At 36.6% G+C, this 22,002-nt stretch overlaps 1 long non-coding RNA gene and 1 pseudogene across 1 annotated transcript; both read left to right on the plus strand.

Moving 5' to 3' along the window:
- The first annotated feature begins 266 nt into the window (after positions 1 to 266).
- On the plus strand, positions 267 to 1,454 carry LOC118484297. The gene is made up of 2 exons (XR_004873232.1): positions 267 to 623; positions 1,302 to 1,454. It is a non-coding gene; the product is annotated as an uncharacterized LOC118484297 (long non-coding RNA).
- Positions 1,455 to 14,111: 12,657 nt separating this feature from the next.
- On the plus strand, positions 14,112 to 15,526 carry LOC110902914 (annotated as a pseudogene).
- The last annotated feature ends 6,476 nt before the right edge of the window (positions 15,527 to 22,002 follow it).

Raw genomic sequence — 22,002 nt, forward strand, 5'->3', positions numbered from 1 at the left:
ATTGACAGCTATTATTACGTAAAACAAATATATAGAGAAAAACAAATCTACAATAATGTCATTTATTCTTTACTTATTTTAGGAGTTCTATATTATATTTTAATTTAAGTAGTTAGTATCTCATAAACAAGACTTAAATATGTGGCATAGAATAAATCCAAAAAAAACCTACGGCCCAAAAAATTTCATATTTATAATTTGTAGCTAAAGTGGCCCATTATACCTCAAGTTTCTTAAAGACTTAAATATGTATATGTTTGGTTTTGTTGAACTCCTCATCGTAGACGTAGAGCATATTCCTTTTTTTTTACCTTTTCTATTATTTAGAGCAACTTTCATTTGACTCCCCACTTCCCCTTTCATGGCATTCTTAATCGGAGAGTTAGGTCAACAATCACTCCTCAATTCAATAGTAAAACTGAATCCAGCAGTCGATATCTTCGGATTAGTGTTCCTATTTTTCATCGATTTTGGTTACAGATAGATTTCAGATTTCAAATTCAAATCCACATTGTTTAGCTTTTTATCCCGCTAATGGAGCTATATATATGTGATCGGTGTTACTATCTAATTCTCCACTGCATACGGCTTCCCTCAATTGCGAGTATTAGCTTAAATTTCAGGTTAGTTTTCTATTTTATTTTATCTTCTTTTATTTTCATTCAAACTGTGTTACAAGTATGTATGATAATTTGGTTCACCAACTGTTTGATAATATTCTCCATTTGTTAATATGTTGTGAATTTTGGTTTAGTTGTCGGTTGATTGATTTTTTGAAGTTATGGATGTTAAGATGATATATTGATATGACCGTTTTGGGGACTTTTGAAGTATGTTGATTATGGAAGAAGGTTAGGTAGGGTTTTGTGGTTTGTTTTTTATGAATGTATTTTGATTTTGGGGGATTAGGGCTGTGAGAACGTAGGATATTTTGTGCTTTAACTCTTTTCTAGGGTTAGAATGTAGATAGAGCATTGAATTACATGAATTTGTGATCTACTGATGTATTACTTTCTGAGAGATCTATGCACGCATATGGTTTTTGATTTTGTTATCCGTCAATTGACTTTTTGAAGTTCTAAATAACAAGATAATTTAAGTTTTTAACTGTATTACTAAAAATATAACTGGTCTCTACAACGATTATGTTTAGCTACTAGAAAACAGAGATGAATCAAAATCATTAAAATCGTGACAACGATTTGAAGCATATAATTTCTTATTTTGTGCAAGTGTCATTAGTATTTTTTGTAAGCAAAAATATTATTCAGTGTCATTAATATTTTTTTTAACATCCACAGTTCAATGGCTTTAAATAAAGTTACTCTCATCAGTGACCTTGATGTGTTACTCGAAAGCTACAAACTCAAGGTGAAAATCATTCGTTTGTGGAAACAAACTGTACGGTGAAAATCATTAATATTTATATAACATCACTGTCAAATTCACTTCAATTAACTATCAAGTATCAAGTATCAAACACAAATCCTGCAAGAACCGAGTGATTTAAGTCTTTAACAGAAACTGAATCGAGAAATTTGTCACTTTTAAACACAAATCCTGCAACTGAACTAACTATCAATTATCAAATACAACATTCAAGTGATTTAACAGAAACTGAATCGAGAAATTTGTCACTTTTAAACACAAATCCTGCACTAACTATCAATTATCAAACACAACAATCAAGAATCGAGAAAATGCATACAACAATCAACTGTACAGAGAATCGAGACCGAGATTAATTAACACTGAGAATCAACTGAACTAATTATCAAACACATTACACTGAGATTAATCAACTGAGAATCAATGAACAATCAATCAACTGTACAGAGAATCAACACCAAGATTTAACAGAATCGAGCATTCGAACCTGAAAGGAATCGAGACCGAGATGGAAGGATGAGACGAGATCGATGACTGATGAGGCTTGGAAGGATGAGAGATCGATCGATGATGCTTGGATTCAGAACCTGAAGAAGCTGCGTACAGAAGAAAAGAACTGGATGGACTATGGAGGCGTACAGAAAGAAAAGAACCTGATTAGGTTTTGTTATTGTTATATTTCCATCAATTAAAAAAAATTAAACATAACCCGTCTGACCTGATTGCACGTAACCGGCCGGCCCGACCGCCGGCTTGCTGCAGAAACGGTTTTACATAGTGAACCGGCTCGGTGTGTATTACGGTTCCCGGCCGGACCGGTCCGACCGGCCGGCCCGGTCCGGTTTTCAGAACATTGCTCTTGACGCTTTGTTAACTAAACCTTACCATGGATAATAAGAGCTCAATTGTTAGACGACGAACTGTGTGTCTTAACACATAAAGTTGTGTAGTTCTTCGTTAGGGACCCTCTCATACTCGGCCATATTGCTTTGAATCAACAAGGAAACGCCACTCAAGGTCGGATCAAACCATAATGTAGCGCCCAATTAATAAGGAAAGTATATACCACTATGACTTAGTACAAATTAAGAAAATAGTTTAAGGGGTTTTAATTACTTGTGACTAGGATTCCTATGATGAGGTGTCAATTCCTCAAAGGTAGTTACTTCTATAAAAACCAAGTTCGTTGCACTTTGATCTTATCGCCACACATTGGCAAGAGTTTAACATCCCAAATTCTCATTCCAAAACCTTTAACCTCCTTTCAAAGCATCAACATGTTTTGACTCTACATACACGTAAAAAACATGAACGTCCCAAGTTAATAGTGACATAAGATTATTGGTAGATTTTAAGGGTTAATTCGAAAGACTAATGACCCAAGCTAATGGCGACACTAATATTTCACTCACGTTCAATAAACACATTATTACCTAAAGTCATTAGCACACACACATTGTTAAGACGTGACTTATTTTATTTACTCCCCATCAAGGGGAAGGGGGTAAGTTTCCCCCAAACACCCACAAGAAACTTAGCCAAACATAGCCATGGAGATAGTTTTCATCAAACTTGGAAAGATTATATTAACCATTATAAGCTTGATTACACTAATGGTTCTTGAGTTTTTTCTTAAAGATTACAATGATTAGAGATAGTGATAGAAAAGAAGTGTGTTGTGAGGAAGAGAGAAGAATTGAGCATGTGAAAATGGCGGCCAAAGGCCTCTATTTATAGGTTGCTAGAAGCCCAGACACAGGGCGTGCTTGGGAGACATGGTCTAGCTATAGCCAGTTTCCCAAACATGACGCGTGTCTGGGAGGCACGGTCGTGGTTAACTCTTGTGGGGTCCTTTGTATCTTATCAAATCTTCTAGAAGCTTGGTTTGTAATGTAGTGCCTAGACACGGGGTGTGCCTTCAGGCATGGGGCGTGTCTGGGAAATTTTGATCCAAGCTTCGAGCAGTGGTCTTCAAAAGTGTTATGCTGGCAGTCTTCGAAATTTAAGACACAGCTGGATGATTTTAGCAGATTCTTCAAATTTGTGCCCAGTTTTGCTTCCTTTGTTCAACTTGGTTTCGTTTTGTCTAGAAAATCAAAAATAAACCAAAGTAAGTCTATTTCAAATATATTCTAACAAAACTAATAAAAGTTGGTGTATTTTGATATAAAATGCATGTGCACTTTTGCTTATATCAATTCATATATTTGACAAACGAGTTATGTGCCTACATATATTGAAAATGATGTTTTTGGACCAATGTGTGTAAGGGTTGTCGTTGTCCTAGTGACATGGTGACTCTATTATGTGGGTGACGAAACCCTCGAATGTAATTGTGTGGGTTACAAAACTCTTCGGGGTAAATAATTATGTGGAAACGAAGCCATTTCGGTCATTTACGCTAAAATGTTGGTCACACTTACGCGACGAGTACACACAGTCTTTCGTTCTTCTAAACGGTGATTTTCTAACGATGATTTTGTTTAAAACAAAGAAAAATTCAAATGTTGTTACATGATGGATTTTGTGGGTGAGAAACAGTGTTTTGGATATTGGTTGGTGACGTGTAAAGTGTTTCTACGATGATGTTAAAAATCCCTTTTCATTTTTTAACGGTGTTTACAAAACCGTTTTGGGATAAAACCTACACTTACTATAGAACTCACTCAGCATAAATTTTAGCATGTATTTTAGGTAATGTGACGATTTGAGTTGATAGGCGACTCATTGGCTAGTGGCGATGGTTACCTGACACTTTTCGAGCTTAGGCATATCTGCGTTGAATTGTTTTAAAAATATTTTAGTTGTTTTCGTACCTTGATGATTTGCTCATTCATTACGTTTGTTTTCGCGGCCAATGAATGAGTTTTGAGGCTAAAACTACCTGTGTTGTCCATTTACCTACGAGTAGGTTTTCCTGGGTTTCAGGGGCCTTAAATGTTGTTTTTTAAATGTTGATTTTATGAACATCTTATTAAATTTTTTTATAAAATGTTTGATTTCTAGAATCCATTGGAATTATAATAAAATATTTGATTTCTAGAATCTATTGGAATTATAATGCTATTTTCTGATGTTTAACTTTATAAGTACTGAGGGGGAATAAGTTCATAGAGGATTTTTTATTTACTGGTGTTTGGAGTACATGAGATAACGCCTATATTATGGGTATTTTGGTAATCATGGAACATTAAAATTCCATCCATGTAGTAAACAAATGTTAAATTCCTTTAATTAGTGGAATGTTTTCCAATTCAAATTCCATTGCGGACCAAAAATACATGTTTTTGGATGGAATTAATTCAAATTCCAATGCGTCCAAATGTCACAAACAAAACGGGGCCTTAGTATTACATTCTATATATAGCAACACAAGCCTTATGTTACACTATTGGTCTTTAAAGACGTATTGGGTTTACCAAGAATTTGTGAACCATTGTAAGTATCAGGTCTTTCAAGCCTTAAAATGACAACAAACCTATAATTCAATGATGGATGGTCATTGCTTGAGCATGGTGTGTTGGAAGAGTTAATACGTTGTTAAAGAGTTTGTTGGAATTGTGGTTCAGAATTGTAATGCTCCCAATCGGCTCATACATTAATTAGCTCTACCAAAGTCCTAAACTTGAGTTGGGAATCGACGTGATAAGTCAATCGGAGTCCCTGACTCTTGGGATCAAAGAAGGCCAATACGAGGAATTGGTTTCCCATATGTGCATATTCTATTTTGCATGTTAATGTGCTTAAAATAAAACATATAAATTATATCAAATACGGCGTAAAATCAACCATTTTTTCAGTACTAATGTTGGAAAAAGCTTGGTTTTCTATTCCTTTTTAATTTTCAGGGTTAAAAGAGCTTAAATGTGCAAAAGGAGCAAAAAGACAACAAAAACCAACACAAATGTAAAGAAGGAGGAATTGACGCAACTCGCTAAGCCTCGATTCACATTCAAACCATAAAATAGCAAGAACAGAAGACTTGACATGGGGCCGTGTCCGAAGGTGGATGCTGTGCAGAAGAAAAGACAACTGCAAAAGACAAAACTGGCAGCTCACACGGGGACGTGCTAAGCCAACACGGGGCGTGGTCAACTCAAAGATTTTTAGAATCTGCGATAGTACAGTAAGTACTTTGGCCATGGGCTGTGCCGTTGACACACTAGGCGGTGTTAGTACAAGAACTGACAAGCAATTAATGAGGAAGAGAGAGAAATGACCATGGGACAGATCCTTACCAACTTAAACCCAAGTAAGTAAATGATGGAGGCATTAGGACTAACCCTTTTTCTTTTCGACACCATTATTTTTCATTTTACCACCTACCCAAAATCCCCCTAGTTAACCCCTTTGAGCCTAAACCTTTTCGTTTCTAAACCCACAAAACAAACACCCTTTACCCACCAAAACCTTTTTGTTAACCCTTTATTTTAGTAAAAATCTCGGTTTTCATGTGACATTCCTTTTCAAAAAAAATGAAGTATAGCAATAAACAAACATGTTCCTCAAAAGAAGCTTTGTTTGAAAATGCTTTATTTGAATAAAAGTCATAAAAACAAAAAGTTTTACGACGACCGACGCTTTTTACGCTTTTCGCCCTGTTTACTAACCACTAACCCAAAACCACCTACCTTTAACCCAAGCTTAACCCTTCCCCAAGTCCTCTTGATATTTACAAAGGTGTATAGTTAAAAAGGAGGAGGATTGATTGCTTGGCAAGCATATGGTAGAAGTAAGTTTCATGCCGGTCTCGAGTGTTTCACAAAAATACATCTTCGGCCGAGTGTTGAGTGATCTCCCGTGAGGTATGTGAACTTGTATATAAATGAAATTTTAAAAAGGCATGTTATGCCCAAATAAGTAATTTCTCTTATGAAATATTCTAAATAAATCATAACGAATAGGATTGTAAATAACATAAAAATAAAGCCTAATAAAGATCTTGGATTCCCGACACTCAAGTCAAGCCCAAAAACTTCTCTTCTACCCATTCTGTTTGGGAGTGTAAGCCACATTATAAAGAGTTTTGATTGATGACAAGCAAAGATTCAAGTGTGGGGATATTTGATGTGTGTAAAATGAAACATATAAATTACATCAAATGAGGCATATAACAAACCTTTTTTTAGTACTAATGTTGGAAAAAGTGTGCTTTTGTCTTCCTTTTGTATTTTCAGGATTAAATGAGCGTAAATGAACAAAAGGAACAAATATGCAGCAAAATCTAACATAAATACAAGAAAAGTAACAAACGTGGGATGCCCGACCCCTCGACAGCATCTTCCTAAGCAAAAACAAGCAAACAGAAGGCTGAACACGCCCCATGCCCAGCGGACACGGGGGCGTGACCAGTTGTCTGGATAAAGGATAAAGCTTTAGAAGCTTATATTCCTGACACGGGGGCGTGCCCAGCTCAACACGGCCGTGGTCAACGCTAAGATTCGCAGAATCCAAGCAAATCTTGATAGTACAGATACGCTTCTGCACACGGGGTCGTACCCAGCAAACACGGGGGCGTGTGGAGCTAATGCAGACAAATTGCAATTAATAAAGAAAAAGAAAGTCGATGGACACGGGGCCATGCACAATGGACACGGGGCCGTATCCGGGCTTCTGCGCAGGCTATAAATAGAGGTGCTTGGTTCACTTCAAAGGCATCCCTTGGCAAACCACCTCTCTCCCACTTCACCCACACTCCACCACCACTACAACCCACATCCACCACCATCATCCATCTCCCATCATAGAGTGTGTGTAGTAGTCTCGGGATCCAAAATTGATAGTAAGAGTTCTTGACAATCAAAGGCCATGTTTAACTTAATTAATTATCTTTCAATATTCCGACCCTTTAGGATTGTATCCTTCCTGACTCAAACTACTGGGTTTAGGGTAACGTCACCTTCAAAAGAGGGGCCTACTACTATAACTAAGATAATCTCTTAAAAAGTGCAAAAGTGCAGAAATCATCAAAGGTTACACTAAAGGCGAGTCGGATCCAAGTGATTCATCTTGTCTATCTGTTTTTATTTTTATTTTATTTTCAGCATTTTTAGTTTTTATTTTCATGTTTAAACTTTTTCTAAAATTTTGATTTGATTAGACGTTGAGGATAAACCGGTACTAAAAGCTCTTGTGTCCTTGGACGACCTCGGTATCTTACCAACGCTATACTACGCTCACGATGGGTGCACTTGCCCATATGTGTGTTTAGTGTTAGTAAAATATCGTGTTTTATAAATTTAAAGCTTGACTAAACTGTTAAAAAGGGCTTAAAATGTAGCTCACAATTGTAAACATTTAAAATGTAGCTCACAATTGTATTATGTTTTCTTTGCAACCAACTTGACCCGTTATTACTTTTGTTAGTTCTGACTTCTTAATTCTATTCGTTGGTTGTTTTGTAGATTGAAAAGTTGAACTTAGTTATCAAGGAGCTCGTTAAGGATAATGATGAAGAAAAAGAAAGGTTAGATGGAATTATTGCAACGTTGTTGGCTGAAAAAGAAAAAGATAAAGCGGATAAAGATGCTCTGCTCGAGAGGATGTCACAAATTGAAGCTATGTTAACGGCTACAGTTTGAAAATAGGCTATAAACACTTGGTTTCGAATGTTTTGATGTTTATTATATTAGGATACTTTTGATTGTTTTATGTTTTAGTTGGTATTTTTATTAGAATGTTTTATATGCTTTTGAAACAGAGATGTTTTATATAACTTTGGGATTTTGTTATTTTATTAGACTTTTTATATATATTTTGGAGTTTTATTGCTATGTAATTTTGATGAAATAGCTGGGAGAAATCTGAATTAAAACCCACCAAACAACTCCGTAGCAAATAAATGGTGGTGTAAAAAAATGGTGGCTAAATGGTATTAAATGGTGGCTAAATCGTGTCGCTGGTGTCAAAAATGGTGGCTAAATGGTATTAAAGGGTGGTTAAATGGTATCTGGTATAAAAAACGGTGGCAAAATGGTGGGAATATCGGTGGCTAAATGGTAGCTAAATGGTATCTAGTATAAAAAACGATGGCAAAATGGTGGGAATATCGGTGGCTAAATGGTTGGCAATATCGGTGGCTAAATGGTATCAAAGCGGTGGCAAAAAACTCGTCACAAACGTCACAACATAGGTGGCAAAAATGGTGGCAATATCGGTGGCTAAATGGTATAAAGCGGTGGCAAAAAACTCGTCACAATACGGTAGAAATGGTGGCAATATCTGTGGCTAAATGGTATCAAAGCGGTGGCAAAAAAACTCGTCACAACACGGTAGCAAAACAAGGTGGAGCGTAGCAAAGATGTAGCGGTGACAAATAATTTTGACCAGTTTTGTGGTGGCAAAAATTTGGTAGCAAAATATAAAAATGGTCACTATTTGGTGGCATTAGGGCAATTGACACGGATGTTTTTGTCACCGCATTTTGGGTGGCAAAATGGTGACAACAAGGAAATTGCTACCGTTTTGTGACCGAATATTTCATAGCAAATACCCTTTTTTCTAGTAGTGACACACCGCACATATCAACTTTAATAATTAGTTTTTTTTTATATTGAAGGCGAATCTACTTAACCATTCTTCATATGTCATTTATTCTCATATTCTTGTCTTTAGAGTCTATATAAAGCACATTAACTAATTGGAAGGGGGTTAGAAGGGTGGTTGGGTACTTCTATGTCTCGTTCAGTGTATAGATCCTGCGAGAAACTGGTTCAAGTTTAGTACTAATCCATGGATTGGTCGGGAATGACTGATCCGACTGAGAGTAAGAAACCACTTGAATCCCTTATTTACAAACTACTATTAAAACTTTAAACCAACCCCACGAGGACTGTATCTCTGCTGACTCAGACCAACGGGTTGAGGGTGACCGCTGCCTGGAAGGGGGCCCACTACATTTTGCATTAATAACTTACTTAATTATCTTTCTATATTCCGACCTAGTGATGTGTATCCTTGCTAAATCAAACCACTAGGTTGAGGGTAACGTCGCCTTCACAAGAGGGGCCTACTACTATAACTAAGATAGTCTCTTAAAATGCCCAAAGTGCAGAAATCATCAAAAGGGTACATGAAAGAAAAGTCGGATTCAAGTGATTCTTTCTTGTTTATCTGTTTTTAATTTAATTTTATTTTCTGTCTTTATCTTTTTGTTAGTTTAAAAATCTTTTCTCAAAGTTTGGTTCGATTAGACGTTGATGATAAGCCGGTACTAAAAACTCTTGTGTCCTTGGACGACCTCGGTATCTTGCCATCACTATACTACGTCCGGGATTGGTGCACTTGCCCTAGCGTCTGTGTAGAGTGATAACATAATATCGTGTTTTATAAATTTAAAACTTGAAATCGGCGAGTAAAAAAGCTAAAAAAAAATATAACTAAAATACCCGCACGCACGTCACATGCACATGTAAAGATAATTCATTTGTATATGTTTATCACAGCGAGACAGAGTCTTATTGACACACATGTAAATGTGGTTTATCGTTTTAGGTGTTTTCGTGGTCACACAGACGCGTAGGTTAATTTTTTACGTGTTGCCCATGTCTAGCCACTCATTGGGCTATATGGAGCATATGTAGAGTTGTGAAAAAGAAAAAGAGCCTTTGGCTTAGTGGCATTCAGAAATGTAGAACGGTGCCTCTCTCTAAGAGGTCGAGAGCTCGAGTTCAGGGGTGGACAATGGTGTAGAGATGTGTTAATCTAAGTTAGTATATGTGTAAGTATAATAATGAGTATCATAATCATTACTGCTTTTTATTTTTATTTTTATTGTTATTATTATTAATATTTACTAGGTCATTCTAATTTTCCCCGGATTTGGTGTCCCACTTTTCTCTTGAGCACAACCACCGAGCATGAGTTTTTTCTAAAAGGGTGGAGGTAGAAAAAATATTTATTAAAATGGGTGATTTCAAAAGTTTTTGCCAAAATAGATGTTTTTCATATTTAATTATTTTAACTAATATATTTGTAATTCTTTTCATTTTTTATTTATTATTCAATTAACCTATTATACATTTTTTCTTTTATTTTACTTTTTCGTGTTTTAACTTAGTTATAATAATTCTTTTTATATAATTTAACCTTGTTAATACAACCATAATCATGTAGATAATCGGATGACAAAATCTGACGAATCAAATAGAAAAATCATCAACTAGAAAATCGGAATCATGCAGATAATTGAACAACAGAAATAACTAGATGAGGATCGATCTGATGAGAATCGATTCCAAGAACTGAATGGAATGTCTCGATGAACCTGATGAAATTTTTCTAGAATGCTAGAACGTCGCTAAAAGAACTGCTACGGGAAAAAGTCTATATGGAAACCCCACCTGGTTTTTTAGGGGATGACAAGATAGGAGAAGTGTGTCGGTTAAAGAAATCACTTTACGGGCTCAAACAATCCCCCCAGGGCCTGGTTTGGTAGATTTACTGTTGCAATGAAGAAGTATGGGTTTAAACAAAGCAACTCCGACCACACTCTATTCCTAAATAAAAAAGGAAATCTTGTAACCTGTTTGATTATTTATGTGGATGATATGATAATCACAGGTAATGACCACGAGGAAATGGCACGGCTAAAGGAGAATCTTTTTACAGAATTCGAAATGAGAGATCTAGGAAGGCTTAAGTACTTTCTTGGAATAGAAGTTCTGAGATAAAAACAGGGAATTTTCATCTGCCAAAAAAAGTACATCCTTGATTTATTAGCTGAGACTGGAATGATCGATTTGTAAGCCAGTTAACATTCCAATAATTGCCAACCATGGATTACACATGAAGGAAGGTGCAAAGCTAGTAGATAAAGAAAGGTATCAACATATGGTGGAAAAACTAATTTATCTTTCTCATACCAGACACGATATAGCTTATGGAGTAGGGGTGGTGAGTAAGTTCATGCATCAACCCCAAGAAAGTCACATGGAAGTAGTATGGAGGATCATCAGGTATCTCAAAGGAACAGCTGATCATTGCATTGTGTTTAAGTCACATGGGCATCTTGAGATTCGAGGGTACACGGATGCAGACTGGGCCGGAGACAAAGATAACAGGAGATCTACCTTAGGATACTTCACTATGGTGGGTGGAAACCTTGTTATATGGAGGAGTAAAAAGCAAAATGTGGTTGCCCTCTCTAGCGCCAAAGCTGAATTCCGGGGAATAGCTCGAGGTTTAACAGAATTATTGTGTTTACGAACAGTGGCGGATCTTGACCTAAAACTCAGCATGGGTCGATGTTTCTTGGAGATAAAATAAGCCCGGGCCGAACCAATACACATTTAAAAAAATTCTCGAAAACCTAAATTTAACACTACTGGGCAAAAAAACCGCACGGGCCGAAGCCCGGTCCGGCCTCCTCTAAGTTGCGCCACTGGTTACGAAAACTCTTGTCTGTGATTAGTTTTTTCCCTAACAAGACCACAAGGCTCATGTGTGACAATAAAGCCGCAATCCAGATGATCTCAGAGAACCCGATTCAACATGATCGTACAAAACACATTGAAGTGGATAGACACTTTATTAAGGAAAATATCGAGGTTGGGATTGTTGAACTTCCGTTTGTCCGCTCTGATGATCAACTTGCAGACATTCTAACAAAAGCAGTCAATGGAAGTGTGTTCAGCAAATGTTTAGCAAGTTGGGTATTGAGAATCCCACTACTCAAGTTGAGGGGAAGTGTTAGAAAAGAAGGAAAAAATCAAGCCAAAATTATATGTCAATCCCGTGAATCATGAGGGCCCTTTATTATTTTCCTCTTTTATATTTTATTGTGGGTTATTTATTCGCTCTCTTGTATCTTGTTCTATATACAACAATAATAAGAAAACTCTTCTCAATCTTCTCTGGTTATCAAGTAGTGGAGAGTATATAGTTTTTATATAGAAATTTTAGGATATATACATTTTCGAACCCCCGGTTTTATAGAAATTTTTAGATCCAATGACTTCCACCCCCGTCGGAAATCTCAAGCTTCACACGTATGTATCGCAAATTTTTGTTAGGATATTCTATCACGTCTGGTAGAAAAAAATAACAATAACTGTTAGGATATCCTATCACGTCTCACAAAAATAACAATAACAAAAGGCAAATGGAGATTAAATATAGAAGAAAACAAAAAGACAAAAAGGGGAAGAATAAATTAAAGTGAACTTGCGTAATAGTTGGTAGTAGGTGTTGAACTTCGAAGTTCGGATTTTAATATGTATGGAAAGGGTTGAACATATGCAAGTAGACGTAAAAAAAATACAAGCCGGCAAGAACCCATTAGGAACCGACCTGACCGTTGGTTTGGAATCAGCTTGTAAATTGGTTTCAACCCGGTCTCAACCTCCGGTTTAGCTTTAAGGATTTTTTTTTTTTTTTTTTTTTTTTTTTTTTTTTTTTTAGGTGTGAATTACTCGCGAATGCCAGGAGTTCTAGCTTACGTTGTCTTAACCGGGTCCGCACTAGAGAACCCCTTCGCACAATAGATCCCCAATTTAAACCCCTCAATGAGAAACCCCTATCCCCCAGACTCGAACTTGAGACCTGGAGGGGAAAACTCACCCGGACTCATCATAAGTGAAACTTAAATACCCATGGCCACCACTAGAGCACTAGTGATGGTTTAACTTTAAGTTGATCTAAACAGGAACCGATTCCACAATGTACTAGTTTCGAAAAAAAAACCCCAATTTGTACTCCTTTAAGTCTCATTTTTAACCCTATACGTTGAAATTGGTTCCAACAGTCAACGCCCCCTTGGCGGGGGTGCAGGAGCAACACCCCTAGGAGAAAGGTCCAAGAGGCGGCAGCCCTTGGCAGAGTCCAAGGGGCAGAGCTCCTGACTATGGTCAAGTTGCAAATTAATTACATTGCTTTATGAAAAATCCCTTAAAAAATAATTTTCTTAGAATTACTCTTATTTTCAAAATACAAAATTAAGACATTTTTAGGAGGGAATTTTAATTTTGAAATAAAAAAAACTGCCTTGTGACAGTTACCAGGTTGATTCCATAATTTGAGAAACTTGTGTTCTTGATTACTCTCTCTAGTTCATACGAATTCTTACAACACACATACTAAGTTCTGTTTCGGAATTGTATCCGATGTTGAAATAATTTGATCAGAGACGTCCCCGAAAACCTTGAAAAAATTTAGGCCTCGGGCGACAAAAAGAATTGAGCCCAAAATTATGGTTAAGGGTAAATGAATTACAAAAATAAAAACTTAGTGATGGAGCAAAGACTCAAACTTGAAACCTTTACATTATTTTGAGATGATTTTTGCCACTACACCACCAATATTTTTTTGAATAACAAACAGATGAATATACTAAATATATAATTTAATAAATATATACAAGCTTATAAAAACTTTTCGGGCCCTTTGAAATTTTGGGCCTCGGGCGTCGGCACGGATTTGCCGAGCCCAGAGCCGGCCCTGAATTTGATATAAAAGTAGTGACACATCTATTAGATTGTCGAAATAATTAAGTTTTATTAAAACTTAGTTATATACTAAATTATATCCACCAAAGAGTTTGCAATCAAAAGTATCTTTAGGTGTTGTATTAGTCAAGTCAACTGTTATAAAAAAAAATAAGAGATAAAAAAAAATTCCAAACCGCAAATACCTAACACAACATGAGTGTCTCTTATTTCACACCACTATTTATAAACCTACCAGTTAACAAATGCATATACCAACCCAAAGCTAAAAGAACAAATATGGCACAACAAACTCCCACTCCGTTATCATTTACCGTCCGGAGACATCCAACAGAGCTCATCGTTCCAGCTAAACCGACACCTCGAGAACTCAAGCCTCTCTCCGACATCGACGATCAGGGAGGCTTTAGGTTTAATATCAAACAGTTTCATATTTACCTAGTCAATCCAAAAAAGGGATATAACCAGCTAGTGTGATCAGGGAGGCGTTGGCTAAGACATTGGTGTTTTACTATCCGTTTGCGGGCCGGCTAAAGGAAGGTCCTGGAAAGAAGCTTACGGTGGATTGCTCCGCACAGGGTGTGTTGTTTATCGAGGCAGAGGCTGATGTGACGCTGAAGCAGTTCGGGGTGACGCTTCAGCCGCCTTTCCCGTGTAGCGAAGAGCTTCTTTATGATGTCCCTGGCTCCAATGGCATTGTGGATTCGCCATTGTTGCTGATGCAGGTAAAATTTTAACGAAAAAAGGGTGTACCTATTGACACACCAATGTGCCTATTGGCACACCAAACCCTAGTTAAATTAGGGTTACCTACGCTGCGTATAGGTCTATACGCACAGTAAGTAAAGCATGGATCTCAGTGCCTGATCAGCAATCATTGCACAGAAAACAAGGTTTATATACGCTGCGTATAGAGCTATACGCAGCGCATATAAACCATCTGAACTTTTGGGGTAATTTTGGTGGGTTTGAAGCATCAGTTTTTTACAAGGTTTATATACGTTGCGTATAGCTCTATACGTAGCGTATATAACCTTTCATAATTTTGTTTGGTCATTCGGCATATTTGTGGTATAAATTCTCACCCGGTTACAACGTTAAATCGCTTAAAATACATAACGAGTTAAAAATATATAATGTTTTTTATTATTTAGTTGATGTCGTCGTTAATTTATTTAGTCGATGTCGTCGAAAAGCGTATAACGTTAAAATTTTGAAAAGCGTATATACGGTTCAAATATATAATATCCTTATCGAGGTTTTGAAATAAATTATTATACCAACTCTAGTGCCGTTCGAATACTATAAAATAAATATTGTACCGTTAATTATTTTTAGGTGTGCGGTTTAAATACTACAACGTTAAAATATTATACCGTTAAATAATTTGAAATACCCGGGTACTGTTCAAATATGTTACACCGTTTACAACAAAAGTTTTATATATACAACAAAAGTTTTATATATACAACAAAAGTTTGTACCTAAATAACAAAATGATAAAATACTATGGCAGTGGATCTTGCTGCTACTCCTGCTCATGCTGCTGATGCCATTCCTGTCGCAACCCCCGTCCCCTTAAAAACCTGGGAACGGGCGGCCGCGGCCAGTTTCGGTGGTATTCGTGTGTTTTATCATTTTGGCAGTGGAAATTACATCAGGACCGTAGTTAGGAAATATTTTATCAGAGTAAAATACCAGACTTTCATAATATTAAACACGTGGGAATAATCCCAATTTTTAAGTACACACATTTTCATAGGGATAAACCCTATTTTATTTTAAATAAAACATCTCTTTATTTTAGGTAACTTTATAGCCACTTTTCCAAGCCTTCAGTGCTGTCCAGCTGGCTTCTATTTGGCTTTCACATTTTGTTACCTGAAACGCGTTTAAAAACATTTTGTCAGTGGAAAATACTGGTGAGTGAATCCCAGTTTAATCAAGTTAAGTAAAACCATTGTACAGTATTGAGGGCGGTCGCGCAATTACATTTGTTTCCATCTACTTAATTACCACCCACGGTACTGTCAACCCGACTTGTGGTCATGTTATTCCTCGCAAGGTAGTAACAAATTTTGTATACAAAACCCCAACATCCCGACGATAATAGTAGAATACAAATACTCAATCACTGCTTAATATAGTGTTAATTAAGTGAGGTTTTGTAAAATCAGTTTGCAAAAAGGAGATTACTCACATTGATGTCTTAAGGTTTCCTTTAAGGATTTCCTGGTGAACCACGACAGCCGTTACGGAACCCTGGATCAATCGGGCAGCGTATCTAATATGTAACCGGCGTTATGATACTTACAACGGGGCAGAACTTCGTTATTTAGGGGGTATTATGCCCGAAAATTATCTTTGCTATTCAGAATAGAGAGAGAGAGAGAGAGAGAGAGAGATCGAGAAATGAACGAATTGAAACTGAGGCTGGAGGCCTCAATTTATAGGCAACCTTTCGACTTCCCTCGCGGCCCGCGAAGGACGTAGCCAAGGGCTACACTGTCACGACCCCCGACCCCATCCTGGCCGGAATCGGTGCCGTGAGCAGTCCAGTGGTACCGGTGGTTATTTTTGAAAAACGTTGCAGCGGAATTTTCATCAGGACCGTGAGTTAGGAAAAATATCAGAGTTTATAAAACACCGGATTTGATTTAAATGGGATAAACCCCTGTTTTACAATGGTAGCTTTAAGATAAATTTTATTTTATAAAACAATATTTCTTAATTTGATTAAAATAAACCACTTCTTGATGCCTTTCAGCGCCGTATCTAGCCTTTATTCCAATCTATGGTAATTACCTGAAACATGTTTGAAAAAGGTTTTGTCAGTGGAAAATACTGAGTGAGATCATTCCATTTTTATAAAATATATTGTTATACCTTACAGTATTAAGGTTTTTATATTTATTTGTATTTACCCCACTCAATCAGTATTTTGTCACATGATGGCAGTTCCAATATAACAGCAATAATATCACTCATTGGCTTACTTTCGTCCAATAGTGAATTTATCAAATAACTATACTTTACTATTATTCAATTTATCTGTCATTAGGCGATTCCTGTGACGGGGTCATATCACTGTTGATCATTCTTTCAACTAGTGACTCTGGTTATGTCACTGTTGATCATTCTTTCAACTAGTGATTCTAATTATTACACTGTTGATCATTCTCTCAACTAGTGTCTTTGGTCATATCACTGTTGATCATTCTTTCAACTAGTGACGCTGGACATGATGATGTCCTATGACATTACTTTGTCAAACATATTATTTATGGCACAAAATCATGTAATCCAGAATAATGACATTTTATGTCAACTATTATAACTTACCCAATATGTCAATTTACTAATTGTAATATCATGATATAGTAACCTGACTACAAATATAATACATTATACTTGACTTTATTATGGTATCCACCATTTAGATTTATTCTTAAACATACATTAAATTTATTAACAATTTAATGTTAAGATAATATTAGTTATAATTGTGGTCATGCTATTATTAGCTAACTTTTTGGTTAATCGTAAAGAGGATCAAATAATGTATAAAACTTCCCATACAAGCAGTTATTATAAAATATAATAATTTAATCACTGTAAGTATAACTGGTAACCATTTAGGATTTTTAAAAAGCATTTGTAATATAATTGTATCACAAAAAGGTGATAAAAATGTGATAAAAGAGTATGGACTCACAAACGGTGAGAAAAGAAAAATGAACTCACATTGCAGATTTCTACGGGCAAAGTTTAGTCTATAGGTAAGTCTTGATATATTGCAGATTTAATTTGAGCAGAGTCTGGCCTACTGAATTGCCTTGATTAACCTATGTCACACCCCAATTTTCCACGTGTCACCGGTGGGCCCGGTGTGGGGTATCGTGACGTAGTTGGCGTCATCATAGACAAACAACACAATATGTAAATGCACAGCGGAAGCAAAAGATAAATATATTACATTCCGAATATAAGTAATGTCAAAGTATTACAACGGAAGGTAAAGGATCCACAGGCGGATCAATAAAAGATAACTGTTCAATAGACTTTAGGCATCTAGGACTTGCAAGACTCCTTAGTGACGCCCTGAGCTCCCAGCCAATTACGCATAGTACCTGTCACTTAACCTTTTGGAAAAATACGTCAGTTTACACTGGTAAATACAATTAACTGACTCATTTTGGAAAAAGAGTTTGAAAAGTGATTTGAGTGCAAACGGCACAAATTATTTTGACACATTGATTAAAATGCACAGAGGCAAAATTAATCTTTATACTTGGGACAATTTTATTAATAAAAATCTTGTATCCGATTTACATGGTTGTCCAACATTTAGGGCCGGTGATTATACAATACAAGCCGGACAAGATTAATCGACACACCACAAATATAATCTCACCAGAAGAAAATCTCACGAGTGAGTATACGTTATACATATGCAACAGGAGGTGTTCTGCCTACACCTTGTGCTTACGTCGTGGCCATTCACTTTTTAAAATGAGCCAAGGATATCCAGGACACGGTCATTAACCCCCAATGTTATTTGTTATCAATCAACACAGATTAAAACGGGATTATGCAATTTAATCATCTCCGATTAAACAGTTTCTACACCCGACCAAGCGGTATTTTTTATAATACCGTATCCCAAGCCCGTATAAGGGAAAATAAGTTAAAATGTATTTACCTGAGCTAGCTCCTGTCTTAAATAGCAAGAATAATAACTCAGCCGTATTCCTAAGTAAGCGTAGGTACAATTTACCGGAAAGCTCTAGTCTGGAACGATGGTATAAATAACCAATTTAGAATACTAACGGGTCTTTAATTAAGCCTAAGCTTTGACCGGTTAGTTTTAAGGATGATACGGTTAAACGCACGATTAAGCGAAAGACCGGATGGAATGTGATTTAGACCCGACAAGCTTGAATACTTGTATAATATGGGTATACTAAATACATCCTGGATTTTGAGATAAAAATGATAACGTTTGACCCGTTTCGGTCAATTTACGCAAACTAGTTACGTAACCCGAACCGAACGCAAAAAGGGCGTTACGGGTAGCCAAATAAGTCAAATGCAAGTTCCCTGAGATAATTATGCCTTAAATATGACATAATATCAGTAAGTTATGTTCTATATTGCCCGGAATAATTTTTAAACTCAATTTATGCCTTAGAAGGGCATTTTGGTCATTTAAAAGATCATAAAAGAGTAAAATTAGAAATCTGAGTTTCGGGTCTGGTTCATACAGAAAATATACTTAATTTAACATGTTATAACAGTAGGGTATGACCCATATATCAAATTTATCATTTAAAACCAAACTATGCACCGTAGGGGTATTTTAGTAAATTTACAAGGGCTAAAAACGCCAAAACTGGAAGTCTGAGTTCATGTACTTATACTCATTGTTTTTATATGAAAATATGCTATACACATCAGTAGGTATAGGTCTTATATAATTAAAACGAGTATAACGCTTACTATGCGCTTAACACGCTAAAAATGCGATTTAAGGGCGTTTTCGGGTTTTCAAAGAAAAGCTGAGATTTTTATATTTCCAGAATACTTAAAATACTTTATTCAACAATTAAAAACAGTAGGAAAAGGTTTCGGGTCAAAAGAATGTATAAAACTCATTTTATGGCTTAAACGGTCAAAACCGACATAACCCGAAATAACTAAGCGATCTAAGATCCGTTCAGCCAAAAATTAATTAAAAATCATCAAAAATCCCAAAATATTATAATACATCAGTGGGTAAAAAGTTTTATATCAAAACGTGGCCAGAAATGGGTTATATGCGAAAAGGGCCGTTTATGTAACTTTAAGGTATAGTTTTACGCTATCGGCCATAACTCAAAATCTGAACCACCAACTAATCTGAAATTTTTGGTGCAAGTTTATATATTAGAAATAAAGATTTCTACTCTTTCACTTTTCCAAAAATCACGCTTTATATCAAAAAGGGCAAAATAGTCAACTTTAAGCATAAATCGGAACATGCAAATGAATCGGCTAAGCATAGACTCAAGCAATAAAAATTCCAGAAAGTTTTACCAAAATAAAAATGGTCAAAAATACTTTCCAATACAGATCTCGAACATGCATGTGTGAATCCGAATCGATAGTCTACGAGATAATCGTTTTACAAGACTTTCGGTTCCGATTCGTGTCTATACTATAGATTGTCGAGTTGATGATGGTAAAACACATTCTTATATGTATTACAAGTTATTTATGATGATCAATCAGATTGCATGTCTAATATATTAACATTCAAGCTTATTTTTGCAAAAATCACTTCTGTTGACTTTTTAGAAACATGTTTGACTCGACAATTAGCATGCATATAGTGGGATTCAGATAGTACCCTTTAGAGGGTTTGTTTCCCACATAAATACCAACATATATCAGGTTTCAATTCGAGAAATGACTGAAAGAAATCCGTTTAATCAGAAAGTCAAAGCTTATGAACAAACAGTTTGACTTTTAGCAATAATCACAGCAAGAACGGATTAGAGAACGAATTGGAAGCTTACAAAGGTCCTATAGGTGCTTAGAGAACACTAGGATGTTGCCTTGTCGTTCAGAATTGCTCCAGAATGCCTTGAGAGCTTTTGCAAAGTTTGGGTGTTCTTGATACAATGCAAGTGCCAAGAAAAATGAGTGAATGATCTGCTTAAAAGGAGGAATTTAGATGTTATAGATAGCTTCTTAGTAGCCTAGGCATGCAAGACCATCCATTGGAGCAATTAGGAGGTGGTATGAGCTGTTTTGCACTTCAAAAATGGACCAGATTGCAAATTTTCGCGAAATGCTGATGCTGGGGGGTTCACGCGGCCCGCCTAAGGATTCCCAGGCGGGTCGCCTGGGGTCTGCAGGCCCAAAATGTTTCAAACTTGGCAGCTTTGGTCCCTGAACTTGCACGCGATGTATCGGCTGCTTATTTTGACTCGTAAACCCCCAAACTTGGTTTTTAAGAACCTTGGGACATTTACCAACATGGTAATGTCCTCGGATAACTTTGCGCTCAACCGAAAAGCCATGAAATTCGACGTTGACGCTTTTAGTCCCTCAAGTACGGTTTTGGCCATAACTTCCTCATACGTTGACGAAACTTCATGAAATTTTTACCACATATTCTAGTGAGTATATTTTAGCTTTACAAAGCTTCGGGTCTGCCAAAAGTTCACTCAGAGGTATAAATTGAACATGTTGACACTTTTGGCCCCTATAGTTTACAATACTTCACTTTTGTGCAATTTCCGCGTCGTATGATCCATGAACCATCCGTTTAAGGTTATAAACATTATGTTGGGTTATCATAGAGTCTATTTATCCATTATTGACACTTTGGACCCTTATGTTCCATAGTTTTCACTGTTTGTCACTTTTAGTCCCTCTAAAGTATGTTTTCACATACCGGACCCTTATGACACGTGTCAAGACATTATTGGACGAAATTTTTCGAGGTGTTACATCCTCACCCCCTTAAAAGAAATCTCGTCCCCGAGATTTACTGAAACAAATGGGGATATTTTTCTTTCATCGTGGATTCCATTCCCCCCGCATATTCGGGACCTCTACGGGCATCCCATTTGACCCTAACAATAGGCACGTGCTTCCTTCGAAGCTTCTTCACCTGTCGATCCTCAATCGACAAAGGTTTTTCCACAAACTTCAGACTCTCATCTATGTGCATATCTGTGTGCGGTATAACCAGTGATTCGTCAGCGAAACACTTCTTCAAATTACAGATGTGGAACACATTACGAATAGCGCTAAGTCCTTCAGGCAAGTTTAACTTGTAAGCAACTGCCCCGACACGTTCGATTATCTCGAAAGGCCCTATGTACCTCGGGCTTAGCTTGCCTTTCTTTCCAATTCGCATCACACTTTTCCAAGGTGATACCTTAAGTAACACTTTTTCACCTACTTCGACGTGAAAATCTTTGCGCCTCGAATCCGCATTCGATACGGGTTTATCATTATATCACAAGTCTTCCAACCGTTATGTGATAGTGCTTCTTGACTTATTGGCGAAACATATCCCTTAATCCTTAGGGTGCAATACATCGCGAGCTCCTCTAAGCTCCTTAAATAGGCTTTTAGCTCATAAGTTATATGATCTATGATACATTCGATTCCTTCG

The sequence above is a fragment of the Helianthus annuus genome, chromosome 11, assembly GCF_002127325.2.
Source record: "Helianthus annuus cultivar XRQ/B chromosome 11, HanXRQr2.0-SUNRISE, whole genome shotgun sequence".
Lineage (NCBI taxonomy): Eukaryota > Viridiplantae > Streptophyta > Magnoliopsida > Asterales > Asteraceae > Helianthus > Helianthus annuus.